Below are 17,880 nucleotides of genomic sequence, written 5' to 3' on the forward strand. Positions count from 1 at the left end.
CCTCTGCTAACATAGCACGTTCTCTGAAAATGTCTTCCCGGGGCTCCTAGGCTAGGTAGGGCCTTCCACAAAAGGCTCCCACAGTGCCCCGGATTTCTTCTCTCACCCTTTATGTCGCTGCTTTTAAAATTAGCTACCATGGAGCGCCTGGCTGGTTCGGTCAGTAGAACATGCAACTCTTGATCTTGGGGGTGGTGGGTTCGAGTCCCACGGTAGATGTAGAAATTAGTTTAAAAAAAAAAAAAAAAAAAAACCTTAAAATGAGCTATTGTGCTGAAGACGAAGCTCTCAGAAGGCAGGGGCTAGACAGCAGATCACTGCGGGTGGCAAGAATCATGGTCCTCGTGCAGCCCAGTCAAGGCCGGGGAGCCACAGAGCAATCCCTTAGCTTGCTTAGCATGGCTTTCCAAGACTCTAGTAAAGAGCTCGGCACCCAAATGTTCCAAGGGGAGTGAATGGCTGGGTGAATAAATGACATCAATCCAAAGTAAAGTTCTTGAGTGAATTACTAAATAGTCTGTGAGCATTTAGAAAAGGAAAACAATCTACAGCTAAGGTCTGCCAAGAATAAGACCTGCAAACTTATTTCCTTTTCTGATAAGATTAACATCTCCAAAGCTGCATACCTAAGTGTACAGAGACTTTGGCCAAACCACGATCATATTCTTCTAGACGAGGTGACAACAGGGGGGTGCACTTAGTTGTACCTTGTTGTTAACTCCCAACCCAAGTATAATCATTAGACAACTCCAGGGAGGTGGGGTCGAAGGGGTGTGTTAGGTCCCAGGGCTCTATTATTAACTCCATCCTGGGCAACACTGTAAGCCTGGAAAATCCAGATGAGGATATCGATGGCAGGCTAATTCAATTGATAGCTGACATACACACCTGGGTAAAATGTCAGAAAACTGGATCAGAATCCAAAAAGATTTCATGAGAATGGGTGATAGGTCAAACGTTGAGGACGGCACTGCCTGATTCAGTGCAGGGGGCAGGAGGGAAGAGCACCAAAAGTGGGAGGAAAAAAATCTTTAGGGTGTTGGGGTGCCTGGCTGGCTCAGTCAGCACAGCATGCGACTCTTAGTCTCAGGGTTGTGAGTTCAAGCCCCATGTTGGGCATAGCGCTAACTTTAAAAAAAATCTTGGGTTTTTTTTTTTTTTTAATCTCAAGCTCAGTATGACTCAACACTGTGACAGTAAACCACCCGCATTATTCAAAGTCCAGAGCCGGGAACGTTGTCACACTGTACCCTGGGCCAGGGTTATGTTCAATTCCAAGGGGCATGACTTAGGAGGAAGATGGTTGTTTTGCTTTGTTTTGAGGACAAAATCTATACAACAGAACATGATGCAACCGTAAGAATGAGGATGTGTTCTAAAGCCAGCCTTGCAAACCCAAGCCATACGTGACAAGGCTGGTGGGAAAGGCTTTGTAGGGTGCGCCATCCTCCACCTGAGAAGGAAGGAGATGTGTGTGTTGACACACATGCATATTTGTTGGCATGTACATAAAAAAGTCTGGAGGGACACAAGAAAATGGTACCACTGACAGACTGAGGACAGAAACGAGTTGGCTAGGGACCGAGGCTTATGAGAGAGACAGACACACAGAGGTGCCTCACTGTATAAAAGCCTTCTTTAAGCTTGAATTTAAAACCACCTAAAGGGGGGCGCCTGGGTGGCTCAGTCGTTAAGCGTCTGCCTTCGGCTCAGGTCATGATCGCAGGGTCCTGGGATCGAGCCCTGCATGGGGCTCCCTGCTCCGCGGGAAGCCTGCCTCTCCCTCTCCCACTCCCCCTCTTTGTATTCCTGCTCTCGCTATCTCTGTCTCTGTCAAATAAATAAAATCTTTAAAAAAAATAAAACCACTTAAAGGTATGAACAACTCAAGAAAATGTTTTTTGAGTCTCCAGGATAGTTAATAAACAAACATCACACGAAGACTTAAGAATGTTTAACCTGGTTTAACAACAACAACCAGATTCTTTCGGGGGGGGGGGGTGGAGTCGCAGAAGCCAAGATATTTTCTGTTCTGAGGCTGCAGAGGGCAAACCTCAAACCAAGGAGTGAAGGCTGAAGAAAGGCAGATGTGCTTTACAGAGGGAAGGAAATGCTGGTTGTTAAGCCTGGTCAAACACAGAGCAGGTGCCCAGAGCTGACCGGTTAGCACCAGAGCAAGAGCAAAGGCCTGTCACCTGCCAGAAGTATCACCAGGTAGGGGGACCATGAACCAGATGATGCCTGATGTCCCCTCCCAACTGTGGGGTGTGATTTTTAGAAGGCCTGCCCATGAGGAGCCAGAAACTCAGACCAAGAAGATTCATGCAAGATCACACAACACTTTCTACAGATATACACACATGTGATTTCTCTAAGACAAATAGTAATTACAGTCCCGTCTCTCTCACACTGAAACACATTCATAAACCAGAATGCTTCTTCACTTGCAACCAGTTTCAGAACATCACGAATGAAATAACCAATGGAAGTAAGAGCACGTGTAATCAGTATGTTTTTGGTTCTGTTGTTGTTCTTATTCCACACCTTATTTCAAGAAGGATTTACGAAGGCTAGCGGGCTCTATATGAGATGTTTAAAATTCCTTTTATAAAGAACAGCAAAACTTCTACCATGGGCTGGTCGCTGGAATCGTTCTCACAGATCAAGCTATGGAAGAGGGCGAGAGGTCACTAGTGCAAGGAGCAGCTGAAGTTAGCTTGGGCTGCTACAGAAAGCTCAACCGGAACAACACAGAAAAGCAATACCACCAGCTCCAAGGAGAGCATCCAGATGAACCTCGGCTAGGGAAAGGCTGCAAATGGAATAGAGCTGTCCTATTAGAAACTTCAAGAAGCCGCAGCAAACAGTGCCACAAACCTTGGAATGCTGTAGGCATCAACCCCAGAGAGCAGGTGCTGGGGTGACAAGGGTAACAGGATTTGTGTAACCATTCATGGATGGTACCCTTTGAGTACCAGGAAGCAGCCCCTTTGAGTCCATCCTAATTCCTCACTCTCCTTCTGTGGCTGAAAGCCAACCACACACCATGAGGGATGTCCATTTCATATCAATATACCCAAGACAAAACCTTCATGGTCACTGACTTCACATTTAAAAGGAGACAAGTGGGGTGCCTGGGTGGCTCAGTCGATTAAACCTCTGACTCTTGTTTTGGCTCAGGCCATGATCTCAGGTTTATGGGACCAGCCCCAAGGCCGTGGTGGCTCTGAGTCCAGCAGGGAGTCTGCTTTCTCTCTCCCTCTCCCTTTGCCTCCCCACCCCTGACCCCGGCTTGTTCCTCTCTCTCTCTCTCAAATAAATATTTAAAAAAAAATAAAAGGAAACAAATATGTTAGGTCATCGATCTTATGTTGGGCAGAATCTCTGCTTCTTATAAGGCAGAATTTACTGCCTTAAAGTGTGCACATGTGCATTATCAGATTTAACATTTCAGCTGAACCTCATTATCCAACAATGCCATTTTATCACAAAGACCTAACATTAATAAGTCATTAAGATAGTGACTGAAACATTCTATTTCCTAGCTTACTGGAATTTTACCTTGTGTTTTGAATCATGAATTTAAAAAAAAAAATAATGTTCCTAAAAATAGAAAGCTATTATTTTTCAGGTTCCTCATAGGAAAAAAAATAAGATTAAACGATTTCATCTCAGTACTCACTTTGCTTTTTTTTTAATTTAAAACTATCAAAGTCAAGGGGCGCCTGGGTGGCTTGTCAGTTATGTGTCTGCCTTCAGCTCAGGTCATGATCCCAGAGTCCTGGGACCAAGCCCTGTGTTGCCTGATGTCAGGCTCCCTGCTCGGCGGGGAGTCTGCTTCTCACCCTGCCCTGCTTATGCATGCTCCCTCTCTCTCTCAAATAAATAAATAAAACCATAAAAAAAAAAAAAAACAACTATCAAAGTTTTCTAATTTTTTTCCAAACTACAAAATAAATCTCAATTACTCTGTGGCTACATACAGCTTCGAAAGAGAGGTCGAAGAACGTAATACCAAAACGAACATGACAAATGTTATTTCCAACAGAATGCTTTTGGAGGAAAAAGGAAACAGGAATGTTAAGGTCTTCTTCTTTAAATAACAGGTACAGGATGCTAGACCAAGTCAGTGTGCTAGTTCTCTAGAAGACCATCTGAAATACATTTTTAAATATTTATTCCCTTCACAGTAATATTTCACGAAGCTTGATTATTTTTGAATTGTCCTAATACGGGTTTCTCCCAGGAGGGGAGAAATTCCAAAGTAGTCCCTTCAGAAGTGCTCGCACCTCTCTGCCTACACGTACACACACCCACTTCTCCCGTATCGGAACGGCGTCTGAAATGCAGCAGGCCTTCCTATTTGATGAGCAACTGCCTACTGCGGGTGATACTTGGGCTTAGCCCATCCCACCCTGGCAGCAGCTTCCCTGTTCCACAGGGTGGCTGGGACTTTATCAGGTGTTAAAGGTAACTGTGACTGTCACATCATTCTGTCCCTTGTGGTTACCGCACCCAACCCTGCATCTCCCTTCTCACGCCACGGTGCGCCCGCTCTTAGAAGAGTTCTGCTCACGACAACAGCAGAGGGTTCCATGGGGCTCGGGAAACACAGAGGCAGTCTTGCTCTGCACGTACCCAAGTTCATGTATCACAGGGTCATTCAAAGCAAGGGTGCACGGTTTTCACTGTAGGGAACTTCCCTTGGACTTACAGCCTTTTTGTAAGACCCATGTCGCGTGTTCATTTTTATTTTATTTTATTTTTTAAAGATTATTTGAGAGAGAGAGCGCGAATGAGCAGGGGGGAGGAGCAAAGGGAGAGGGAAAAGCAGATTCCCCGCCAAACAGGGAACTCGATGCGGAACTTGATCCCAGGACCCTGGGATCATGACCTGAACCAAAGGCAGACGCTTAACCGACTGAGCCACCCAGGCACCCCATTTTTATTTTATTAAGGATTTTCTGTGGAACATTTTTATTCCATTCTTGTGTCAATCAACCTCTGCTGAATGCTGGGTTTTTTTCCTGTTACTCGAAATTAATCTTTAATTTTAATGCCAAGCACTTTGTACTTGGACTTTTGATGCTTGATGATGTTTACTTGCTTTTCCTTCGAATCTTCCAACAGGTACCTTAGGAGACACAAACGTCAACCTCCTCCCACTTCCAATTTAAATCTTTACAACTACAAGCCCTGGGACACATTTTGTACCTTCTGCAAAGCCTCTGCTGTTCTTCAGGTCCATCTACAGAGAGCCTGTTACATTGATGAGGGTGATTTTTTAATTATCAAATGAGAGACTGTAGGAAGACAGATACCGATTCATCCCCAGGATGATAAAGCTTCTGATATACGCCATTCCACCCTCAGGGGCAGTGGATCCAGATCCCTTCCACAGCCTGAGCATGCTCATTTCACCTCCCGTTCCCTGAAGCCCTGAGGATGCAGGAAGAACATCAGCCACCCTCGAAGTGCTGTTCACAAATTAATACCTGTCATACAATTTGTGCATTTCTCACACTGGACAGGTGCTAGTTCCCTGCATGATTCTATGCAGCATGAGGTACTGAGAAGCCACAGGACCGGCAGGGAGCATCTTCTTGGAGTACCGATTTTTCTGGAAGTCTCAACGAGTCGGACAGTGGTTCTCAAAGTGTGGACCCCTGACTACCAGCACCGCCATCACTGGGCAACTTGGTGGAAATGCTCAGACCTCCAGAATCAGAATCTCTGGGCTGAAGTCCAGTGATCTATGTTTACAGGCTCCCAGGTGATTCTGAAGCACAATAAACTTTGAGGAACAATGTCCTATTAAAACAAACAAGGAAATACCATGGAGTAAAACGGGCAATTTGCACCCGTTTTGAACATTTCCCATTTGCAACTGGCGGATTTGGACTCAGCTGCAGGGACGAGCTCAGTCCCCTCTTCCCAGGGAAAACTCAGAGCCAACAAAGCTTCTAAATGCTGAGGACTCCCAGATCTGCATCTCCAACACTAACCCCCTTCCTCTGGCAGCCCAGCCCTGAATCTCAATCTTTCTCTCTCTCTCTGAGCCAGCAATGCTTGCAAGGGCGACTGGGGTCGTACATCAAAAGCTGAACAGATCCTGTGTTCCTTGCTCCTTTGCTCCAAGGCCTGGCAGCACCCTTTTTTTTTAAGAGATGAGGGAGGGGCAGAGAGGGAAGGAGAAAGAGAATCTCAAGCAGACTCCCCACTGAGCGTGGAGCCTGGAACGGGGCTCAATCCCACAACCTTGAGATCATGACCTGAGCCGAAAGCAAGAATCAGATGCTCAACCAACTGCGCCCCCCAGGCATCCCCCAACCCTTCCACCAGTAACTCTTATCAAGAATCCCTCTGGGAAAACATATCTACCAAACATTACCAAAAGTTCCTCTATGGGGCTTCCACTTTGGGTATAAATTTTTATCATGTCTGAGTGGTTGTTTCACTTACCTTTATTCTTCTACAAAGAGCATCTATTATACTCTCAAAATAAGAAATCAAACTGTTTTTATGAGGAAGTAGAACCACTTTATGACTCAATAGCTTCCTTTTGTGTGACTCAATATTTACTGAATCTCACTGATTCCATCCTTCTATCCCACGGAATAGATGCCTCAATTTCATCAAATTCAAGTGAACGATATATTCATTCGCACCATCCCCCAGCAGTGATCCAGCAGTGATCTCATTCTCTCCCTGGGCCCAGCCACGAACACTCGGGCATCCTGGACGCCCAGTCCGGGGCTCTCCCTTGCGCACAGTCCGCCCTCCACTTGGCCCACACAGCCTCCTCTTGGTGCTCTCATACCACTCCACTAAATCACTAGTAACACCTGACCTGACATGTCCAGTACTACTTAAAATACCAGCGAGCCCTGTCCAGGCTGCCCCTCTCCATATGTGCACACACATGCAGTCCAGCGAGGCCAGTCCCAGGCTCCAGGCTCCCCCTTTTCAGCTGTCCTGCCAATTACCCGGGCTGTGGTGAGCTCTGTATTTTCACACCGGCTCTGGGCCTTCCTGTTTAGCAACCATTACTGAGAACCTTCTACGCACCAGAAATCTATATCCTGAATTACTACAACTCATCCCTGACCTGAGGCAAACCATGACACAGGGAACATCCAAACAGGAGGAATAAGAGTAACGGAGCCAGACAGACCCCAGAGGAGAAAGAAACAGGAGGAGAAAAGGTGAACTGGCTGAGCAGACACAGGGAGAGTGGTCCGCAAACAGGGTCTTCCCTGGCAGGTTTCGCCCAAGCGGGAGCAGCAGCCCCCTCTCCCGGCCGGTGGTCTGTATGCAGAGATGGCATCAGTTATAGAATCATTTTAGGTAAGCATGTAAGCAAAGGAAGGACTCTGAAAGTCGAGTTTAAGCAGCAGAAAATGACACCCGAGGAAGTTATGAAACCCCTGTAGGGGTTTTTAAAAAGTGGGTTTAGATTCTAATCACTCTGCCTGGTTGAGGTGTGGCCTGAATTCCCTAAGAGTTCAAAGTCCTCTTGCAGCTGGAGGAGTCTGGGATTTACACTAACTTACCTAAGGCAGGGGAGGGAAGTGAGGAGAGATCGCAGTAGGCAAGGGGTCACTCTGCCCCCCCTCCAGCATGGAAAGCAGTGCCCCGGCCTTGGTGCCCACCAGCCCCCACCACCGTGCACCAGCCAGCAGGCAGGGCCAGCCCGCTCACAGAGGGACCAGTCACCTGGAGAAACACCTGTATCCCTCTCAGAAAAAAAGTGGTCCTCTAGTCTCCCTCTCCTCCAATGCAAATACTCAAAGCAATCTAGCTATATCAGATCTAAAATGCGTTTTGTCAGATTGGTGCTTTTAATTTTCTCCCTTTAAGCACTAGAAACAAACGTTTCAAACCAGTAGTTAGAATTTATGAACACAAAGGTGGATGGCCCAGGCCAGCAGGGTAAAGAGCAGGTAAATGGATATGTCAATTGAAGAACGAAAATGCACCACCCCCTTCACACAGAATGCTGTGTTATTCAGCCATTTACATTTAATTTTTCATGGAAATCTTTTAACAAACAAGGAAACATACAAAACCTAAAAGAAAACCCACCCTTCTTCCCCCCCGCCCCCCAAAAATCTAACAATTCTATTCAATATTCAATACTGGGAAGAGCCTTACTCAGACAAAATGCACAGAAATCAATTCCCATCCCCAGCAAAGCTTCAATTCTCACTCAACAATTTAAGAGAAACATTCACAGATGCCCATTTCTTCTTCAAGAAAAATTCTCAACTTCTGTTTAAATGTTTAAATCCGCTCATTTTCTTCCATTTTTTCCCCCCAAAGCAACACCTCCATTTAAGAAAACCAATCAGGCCCATTTGGACTCGTTCCTTAAAAAGTTCCCAACCCTGAGGTCTGAACAAAAATCATTCCAGAAAGAAGTAAACTAGGTCAAGTATGTTGGAGATGAATTACCAGCTCGGGAATCTCGATGTAACCCAACACTGCTAGGAGCTGTGGAAGAATTCCCAGTTTTCAAGTGTCCCGGGAAGGCAAAGCCTCCTCCCCCGACCCAGAAAAGTCTTACCAGGTGGCATTAATTCCTTCAACGCAAGACATCTCACTTAGGAGACTACAAATACGCTAATCGTTATAGGTGAGGGGACGCTGAAAAACCCAAGGGCATCAGCAGTTCTGAAGGGTATGCGGAAGTCTTGGCTGCCATCGAGGTAACTTTTCACTGCCAGGTGACAGGTGTAGGGATAGCACCTTTAACCCGCCTTCCAGGAAGGTGTTCCTCTGCTTTGCTCCTCTCCAGAAACCCGTGCTCTTGTCCCATCTCCTGTCACGTTGCGGGTGCCCCAGGAGCTTGCCACCTGGCCACACCAGATCCTCAGAGCCCCGCAGGGCTCCGTCTCTGGGAAACGGAAGGACGGAGATAGTGCAGGTAAAATCAGTTGTCAGCGCGCCTCCGCCTTCAGTAAATGTGGACAGGTACACCCTGTCTTAAAGGAACGCTTTCAGTGATCAGCTTTTCCCTCTGCGAAGAATTCCCCTTCTGCCACTTCCAAGTTATGCAATCACACAACTGGGTGGAGGCTTCTCAGAAAGAAACTGCACCGTCCCACCCGAGGCAAATACATTAGGTTCCTTGTATATGTGAGGCTGTTAGCATCACTTAGCGAAGGGACCCTGACGTTCTTACCAACTTCTTAGAAGCAATCAAATAACGAAATCTTAAAATACCCCCCCCAAAAAAAAACAAAACAAAAAACCAAGGATTCACCTTTCTTCTAAGAAAAATTTAATAATCCACGCAGCCCGGTCTCTTCTCACAAAAAGCATATAGTTAAGTTATGTCATGGGCTGAACTGTATGGCAACCTCTACCTCCCCCCAAATTCGTATGTCAAAGCCCCAACTCTCTACCTCAGAATGTGACTGTATTTTGAGAGGTGGGCCCTTAAAGAAGTGATTAAATTAAAAGGTCATGCGTGTGGCCCGAATCCCACCTGCCCGGTATCCTGATGGAATGTGACACACAGAGGAACCAGGGTGCGCATGCGCGCGCGCGCACACACACACACACACACACACACACACACACACACACACACACGAAAGACCGAGTGCGGACAAAGGGAGCACAGGCCAAGGAGAGAGGCCTCGAAGAAACAATCCCACTGGCACCTTGATCATGAACTTCTAGAAATAAATTTCTGCTATTTGAGCCCCCCAGCCAGCAGTACTTTGTTCTGGCAGCCTGAGCAGACGAAGAGAGCTGGGAAGAGAAAACAGGACTCAAGTTAAGCAAGACAACAAGTGTAAGGCATGACATCAGTCAAAACAGTCTTCAGACAGGTGATTCCAGGGGACAAGGGGAGAGCTCCTTGGGTCCCGTGTCCTTTCCTGGGGGCACACACCTTGACAGATGAACCCCCGTCAGCCTGACCCCTTCTGCAGGGCGCAACAGAGCTCACCAGGGCCAGGAGCAGAGACGGCACGTGAGGTGGGCCCAGCAGGATGGAGATGATGTGCTGGCGGAGAAGACAAGGGGTAACAGAGAAAGGCCACATGCATGAAGAGGACATGCACAACCCCAACTGAGAAATGAACAACAAAAAACTGGATGATGGGCAGGAAGAATCAAGCCCACACTATGTAATTAGCAAATGCACATTTGAAATACTGGCCAATCTCCCCCATTGCTGTATTCAAATTACATCATGACTTAATGCCTCTTAATTTAGGAAAAATTAACAATTTTATCATATGGTTTCACTTATTTGTGGAACATAAGGAATAGCATGGAGGACATAGGAGAAGGAAGGGAAAAATGAAGGGAGGGAAATCGGAGGGAGAGATGAACCATGAGAGACTATGGACTCTGAGAAACAAACAGGGTTTTAGAGGAGAGGGGGGAGGGGGGATGGGTTAGCCTGGTGATGGGTATTAAGGAGGGCACGTACTGCATGGAACACTGGGTGTTATATGAAAACAATGGATCATGGATCACGACATCAAAAACTAACGATGTATTGTATGGTGACTAACATAACATAATAAAATTAAAAAAAACAAAACAAAACAATGCTGTTTAAGTAAAAAAGGAGCATTTGGAGCGGTGGTATTAATAACCACCAGGATAATTCAGAGGCTCGGTAGAAACTCGGGTCTTGCTTCAACAGTGCTTCTCAACTGGGGGCGACTCTGCCTAAGAGGCGGACTGGGCAATGTGTAGAGACATTCCTGATTCCTGTGGGGAGGAGCTATACGGTTTATCTCCTGGATATTGACCCAGAAGTGGGGGGCCCGAGCTGCTGCAGCAACACACACCCCCCCCCCCTTACCAAGCCCACCGGGAACCCCTTCTCCTTCATCCTTCCCCAAAGTGCTCCCACCCTTCTGCCACACCTGAAGCTTGGCTCTGCAGAGAATACAGGCCTGGGGAGGCCAAGGGTTCTCCCACACTTCCCAGGACCAGGGCCGACTGCCAGGCCTCCAAACCCCTCCACTGGTCAGTAAGAGTCCCTCGTGCCATATTATCCACAGACCACCTGGCTCATCACTCAACACCCTTGTATCTTAGCCCTTCTTCAAAGGTCACCTGGAGCTGGGGTCACCACCTTCCTCTCTGGCCCACATCCTGCATTATCCTAAATGACGCCAGGGCCCACGCCCATGGGACACCCTCAGTTTCCTAAACGGCGTCTGAACCCCAAGCATCTGTGCCCACATTCCACCTCAACCACCCACAGCCGCGCTGGCCTTCGCTACTGCTCAGAATTGCTCTGCTTCTGCAACCGTGACCCCAGCAGCCCCCCAGCTTCAGGTGTCCCCAGTTCCCTTCTCTGAGGGTCAACAGACCCACCCACATAACAGGAGCTGAAGTTAACTCAAAAGTTCATTAAAGGATAACAACTCCGGAAGTCCGGCATCGAGTCCACATTTTTCCACGTAGTCTCTTGTAGTCTGCACAACTGCGAGATGGGCGCTACTCCTACCATCCCCACCTCCCAGGGAGAAAAACGAAGGGGAGAGATTTTGAGAAATCTCAAAATCTTGGTGACTGAGCCGGTGAGGAGTCCAGGCCCCAGGAGCTTGGACACAAAGCACAACTGCTCCCACCTGAGTCTATGAAACATGCTTTCAAACTCACTAATAATCAAAGGGATGCCAATAAAAAAAAACAAGAGTATAGGCTTTCAGCCCAGCAAACTGACAAAGAGCAAGAAAGAGTGACAATACCCAGGCTGGTGAAAATGTCGGGAGAGGCAGGGACTCTGTCAGAAGGAAGACTGAAAACGGATACGATATTTCTACAAGGCAATTTGGCAAAACATAAGAAAGCCTTAAGTAGCAAAGAGCTTGAGGCAAACAGTCCACTTGTAAAAATCCACCCGCCAGAACTACCCAGACAAGTGGGCAAAGATGTATTTACAAGAATATTCATCAAGGGCAAAAACCAAACAATTCACCAGACATCATCTAACGGGGCTGGTTAAACCCATCAGACTAATAATTATCATTACTGTTGTTAGCACTGTTATGTCAGCCGGGTAAGCTGCTAATGCTCTGACGTAATTTTATTTAATCCTCACAACTTGGTGGACTTTACAAGTAAGGAAAATGTTGCCTAAGTCGTAACATAAACTGGTCGGTCGTGCCCTTAATGAGGAGTTCAGCCGGAACCCGACTCCAGGCTCGGCACCACAGAGGAAGATGAAGCAGAATTCTATCTGTTGATACAGGAAAATGCCCTTAATACACAATTCACAGCAAAAACAGAAGCAACATTAGAATGGAGCAGAGGTTGATTCCAGATTTAATTCTTTAAAATGGCACACAGTGCTGGCTACTTAAAGCCACCCTCTCCTCCTCTGCTCTGTGACACCTAGCTGAGGACCCCACAAACCGTGCTCCCCAACTGTCTTTCCAGCTGGCTCCCTGGCAGGGCCCAGAAGAGGCTGTCAGCGTCGCAGGCCATGAGCGCCCCCCACCCAGGCTCCACCACAGCTGGAGGGCAGCCCCCCCCCCCCAGGGGCTCAGCACCCTCCTTGCTGGGCCTCCTCACTTCACTGTGGTTCAGGTCGCCCCAGCTCTTCCCTCGTTCCCGCAGCCCTTGGGGGGGTGGCACCTGTTTCCTGCAGAGACCATCTCTGGGTTGTCTCAGCTAACCAGGGTGACCCCCTTTTCTTTCAGCCTCCACACCTGTGCAAGCAGGTCTCGGGGCCAGGGCCCTTCTGCTGGAGCCTGACTGACACCAGTGTGCACACAACCACTCAGCGGCTTGGTGGGGGCGACTCCCCAGCTCCCACCTCGCACCAGGGGCCTGGGACACAGGCCGGGACAGACAGGCCCCACTCTGCTCTCAGGGTGATGGGGTTCACATATGCTGAAAGAGCACCTGCTCATACTTCAGCTGACTGCGATGGTGGGTCATTTTTCTCTCTTCTTTTTCTATGGGTTCCCCCCTCCCCACCAGTAGTTACCTTCATAATCAGAAAATTCAATAAATAATTTAAAAATAAAGTAGAAAAACTACCTTCCTCTGTGAACTCCATAATGTTCCGACGAGATCGGTAAGAGGGCCTTAAGACTAGCCTGGAAAATAAGAGAGACCCTGCCCTCTGTACATAACCACGGTCCTGAAACCATATTTGGGACAGAATATTTTCTGAACCAAGAGAGATCCCTGATGCCATCACAACAACCAATACTAACTGACGCGCCCGCGATCTCTAAGCGGAAAGCTAGGACTTCACACCTCAAGTAGTATTTTAGATGCTCAAGGTCAGACCACAGAGGAAAGGCCCACCCATTTTATATATTAATTAACTCTCTTCTTTCCTAGGTCTGAGACAACAGCATCTCATGGTGCTAGGCCAGCACTTGCAGAATCCTGGAGCTGGCCCTCCATCCCTCCCTCCTGCCTTCCTCGGACAGCTGTGGAAGTCCAGGCTTGCACACAGCCAACCACGTGACTGCTTTCTAAGGACCCCCCCACCCACCCAGCGGGGAGGCTCAATCACTTCCCATGCCTTCGTTCGCCATGCAGCGCGTCCCTGCAGCCCTGGGTGCAGGACATAGGCCAGACACGGCTCCCCGGAGTTCCTGGACCGTGGGTCTCCCGGTAGCTTACGCCCCATCCCGGAACAGCGCCGCGGCATGACCGGCACGGGGTCCGTAAGATCTCTCAAGTCTTCCAGAGCCTGCCTGTCGTCACGGCAGATAAGGAGGAAGTATGGAAGCGAACGAAACTGCCTTTTTGAGAATAACTTACAAGAATCACTGAATTGTCCAGTTCAGGAGTTACGGTCGACGATGGATCCCAAACCCTTCTGGCAAGATCAGGCAGCTGCGATCCATCTAACAAGCTTGCGTCCAGCGTTACATGTCGAGTCAGCAGTGGAGAGGTATTTTTCAGCTCTGTGACCCCAGGCACAGTATTAAGCCTCAGTTTCCCTATCAGCAAACGGGGATATAATCCTCTACGTCCACCTAAAGCTAGCTAGGTCAGTCGGGAGCTGCCACACGAGAGGGTATCAGCACGAGTCCTTTCCAAGTCAGAACTGGGAGCCGGGCCTCCTGACACGCGCCCACGGGAGCATCCTGCCTCTTCTCCAGCAACAGGGTGGTCTTCAATTCTGACCCAACCATATCGTCTGGTCTCCCCTCTCCCAATCTCTGTTCCTACGGACTCTGCCTGCATCCAAGTATCAGTGGCTTGACAATCAAACACCCGAGATAAAGAGTCCTCTTAAATAGAGTTAAAACTGTTAGAAAAAATAACAAAAGGCGAGGTTTGTCATTTTTCAAGCTGCTCCTGTTGTTGCACAAAATATGTAAAATTAAATTCTCATTTCAAGACTCTTCATTATCTGGGCCTCAGCGTTCCTTAAATATATGACATGAAAATGCTAAGTGGAAAGATCTTTCCTGAACACAGAGACTTGGTTAAGCCAGTAATGAGAAATATATCAAATGCAAGTGTTTCTACAAAACAGAGTAAAGTTCAAGGTAAGAGTCCCAAAGCTCCTTTTATATAGCTGGAGTTTCAAATTCTGCCACTCGGAAACCACTAGAGGTTTACAGCACGTGTGAACCCAGGTGCCAGGCTACAGCAGGTCCGAGGAATCTGTCAGCATCCGCTCTGATATGCCCCAGTCGGAAGACACAGGATATTCCTTCTAGAACTGAAGGAAATTGCAGGTATGAAGTTAGAATCAGAAGTTTAAAGTGGGTGATTCAAATTCAATTAGAAATTTTGCAGCGGTGGGAAGCCTGGGTGGCTCAGTTGGTTAAGTGTCTGCCTTCAGCTCAGGTCATGACCCCGGAGTCCTGGAATCGAGTCCCAGATCAGGCTCCTTCCTCAGTGGGGAACCTGCTTCTCCTTCGCCTGCCGCTCCCCCTGCTTGTGCCCTCCCTCCCTCTCTGACAAATAAATATTTAAAAAAATTTTTTTGCAGGGCACAAGAGAGACAAAGCTGGGCCTGCGCGCGCGGATCTGGAATTTGCCATGACCGGAACCCCATGCTTGCCTTCACAGAATGGTGCAGCACTGTTTCCACAGCCCCGTGAGTTGCATCAAACAGCAGCTGGAAACATGAGCGCCGAGCCAGGTTCCCGAACCAACAGGCGCAGGCTCCAGGATTCATTTTAGAAATCTGGGTAAATTTTCAAATACCCCTAACTAGGTACATTCAATCTAAATGATATATATACACACAAACGCACATATATGTGTTCACAATGCTAGTCACAGCACACATTATACTAGCCTAGAGGGAAAAGTAGAACTTCATATATGGAATTATGATTATTTGTACAGGAAATCGGGACCTGCTTTCACACTCGGAGTAGGAATGACAAGACCAGAGTAAACCATCACCAGATGAAGTGATCTAGCACTTCAATGTTCAAAATAAGAACAATCTGTAGCTGGATGTTCAAAGAAAGGAGCAATATTCTGTCTCATTTCCAACCCCACCCCTGATGGACGAGAGGAATTTTATTTTATGCTGTAACTCAAGATTATTTCATCACAGCCCCCAACAAACCCTCCTTGCCTCTCTGTGATAATACTGGGTAAGAGCTCATCTTTTCTCTAACCTGAATAATTTATACTGTTTCCTCCCATTGCCTCATGGTTGGGAGACAATCAAAGCTGCTTTTAAAATTCACCACCATGCGACCGGTAAAGTGAGGACCCGGATCACTAGCAGGACAGGCCCAGGGGAGAGAAACAAGATTGAGGAATTCATGGTGGGGGACCTGGGCCTCAAACTCAGGTCTGTCTGCCTGCAAAACCCACACTCCTCCCCATGGCGCTGTCATCAGAATCGGTTATCACGAATGTGATAGTTGGTCTATGGCAAGGCGGAGTCCTGAATGCTTTCCCCAAGGCCTTTGATAGTCTCAGAAAAATAAGCAGTGACTCAGAGTAAAGACAATTTCACCTGTTTTATCACTGGCGGAGACCTGCAGGTGGCAGAGGGTAGCACAATGGATCCATTCAAGAGCAGAACTTTGCAGCAAAGCATTACACGAGGAAGGCATTCCTCCTCCTCCTCCAGAAAAACACTGAAAATACCCCACTAAAAATGGAAAGGAATCCTTTGCTCGGAAGTGAACAAAAGAATCCACTGATGACTATACAAAGGAACCAATCTGATTGGAATTTTTACAGCATGCAGCACCAATCTGCATTTTTGTAATATGACGAGGAGACAGGCTGTGTTATTTCCCAGTGCTGGCGGCCTTTTGCAGGGCAAACAGGGAGCTTTTTATGAGCCTTGTAATTAGGATTTTCATCAAGTGTGTAAAAAAAAAAAAAAAAAAATCCACTGCCTGAAACTTGAGCAGTCCTTGATCTTTGCAACTGAATCTCCCTGTTACACACTTGCCAGGAAGCCCTCTGGGGCCAGGCGCAGAGACCTTGTAGCTGAGTCCACCTTCTAGATGCTCCCATCTGTCCCTCACCTGGATGACCCACCTAGCTCCTAGCTTGTGTCTCTGCCTCTGCTCTTGCCCTCCTCCAGCACGAGGAGCCAGGGCAGGGGAACCAAAATATGAATCTGAAATCAACACCTTATGGAAAACTCCATGTCCAGGGCCAACAAGTCTACAAAGCCTGAGCCCACGTGTATAACTCGCCGGCCTCACTCCGTTCCTTCCAACCCATGCTCTGCGCTTCGGCCATAAGCCTCCCCTCCTCTGCAGTTTGCAAGCAAGATGTGTGAATATAGCTGTTCTGAAACAGCTCCTTAGACACAGCTGTCTATACTCAGCCAGATCTATACAGCTCTACCAGGATGCAGAATGACTCTGTTATCAAGTAACTCAGACAACAGCCACCTTTAACCTGTCCCTAACTACCACCAGATTTAGGGGTTTTTCACTTTTTTTTTTTTTTTGTATTTGATGTTTTTATAACAAACATGCAATATATTTTATTATAAAATAGGATGTATTAAAATGAAAAAATGGATTATCCTCTATCAGTCCCATTCTCTCCATGTCGTCAAAACAAGGTTTCAGTTCATTAAGGATTATGTCCCTTAAAATGAATAACCGAGGGTGCTGACAAATGTAACTGAGGGTCTCCTGTTCAGTGTGGGAGAGGCAATAAGGAATCCTATTATCTGCTCCAAATTACCCTCTCCTCCCAGCTCGCCCCTAGGAAATGTGCAGTTCTTGCCTTTCAAGCAGAGTAAGAGGAGTTTAATTTGCGTTGTTAAATGACCGGCGTATTAAGTGAAAGTCAGTTAAGTTTGAGCATTCCAGCTTTAAGGGCTACAATGGCAATTTGAAGGCAGAGAATGAGGACACGGGAGCATGTCCAGGGAACAAGGAGACCCCAGGCTGCGGTGATCTGTGGCTCCTGTGAAACTGGACTGAGGCCGGGAGGTCCTCTTGAGACTCTGGCATCCTGCTGCGTCAGCCGTCGTGCCCAATCCTGTCCCTTAGCCAAGGAGCGAGAGGCAGGGGATGGAGATGATTTCCCACATTTAGTAATTTATCAAAACAAGTAAAGGGGCTTACTTCTCAGGCCAGGTAAGTATCAAAACTTCAGATGTGCACCTGTGCAGGTGCTGAGCCCTCAGCCTGGAGCACCTTTCCCCACACCACCCCCAGCACACGCCCTAGCACCCTGCACCACCCTCAGTCAACACAGGGATGGTGATGCTGCCGGTGGTGACACCATCATTCATTTCCTCTGTGGTTCCTAACTCTGCCACTTGTTCTTTCTGAAGAGCTTCAGGGAGATGCGAGTGGAGGGGGAAAGGAAACGTAGAGCAGGGGGAGGAAGCGGGGGAGGAGAGGTGAGGTGAGGAAAGGGGGACGGGGAGGGGCAGGGGGATGGGGCGGGGCAGGGGGAGGGGCAGGGGAGGGGGAGGGG

The 17,880-nt window shown here is 47.7% G+C and overlaps 1 protein-coding gene across 2 annotated transcripts in view; it reads right to left on the reverse strand.

The window, feature by feature from the left end:
• NEDD4L (NEDD4 like E3 ubiquitin protein ligase) overlaps window positions 1-17,880 on the reverse strand; it is a 330,492-nt gene that overhangs the window by 236,338 nt on the left and 76,274 nt on the right. The gene's annotated exons all lie outside the window — the stretch shown is intronic.

The sequence above is a fragment of the Phoca vitulina genome, unplaced genomic scaffold (genome assembly GCF_004348235.1).
Source record: "Phoca vitulina isolate PV1807 unplaced genomic scaffold, GSC_HSeal_1.0 scaffold27, whole genome shotgun sequence".
Classification (NCBI taxonomy): domain Eukaryota; kingdom Metazoa; phylum Chordata; class Mammalia; order Carnivora; family Phocidae; genus Phoca; species Phoca vitulina.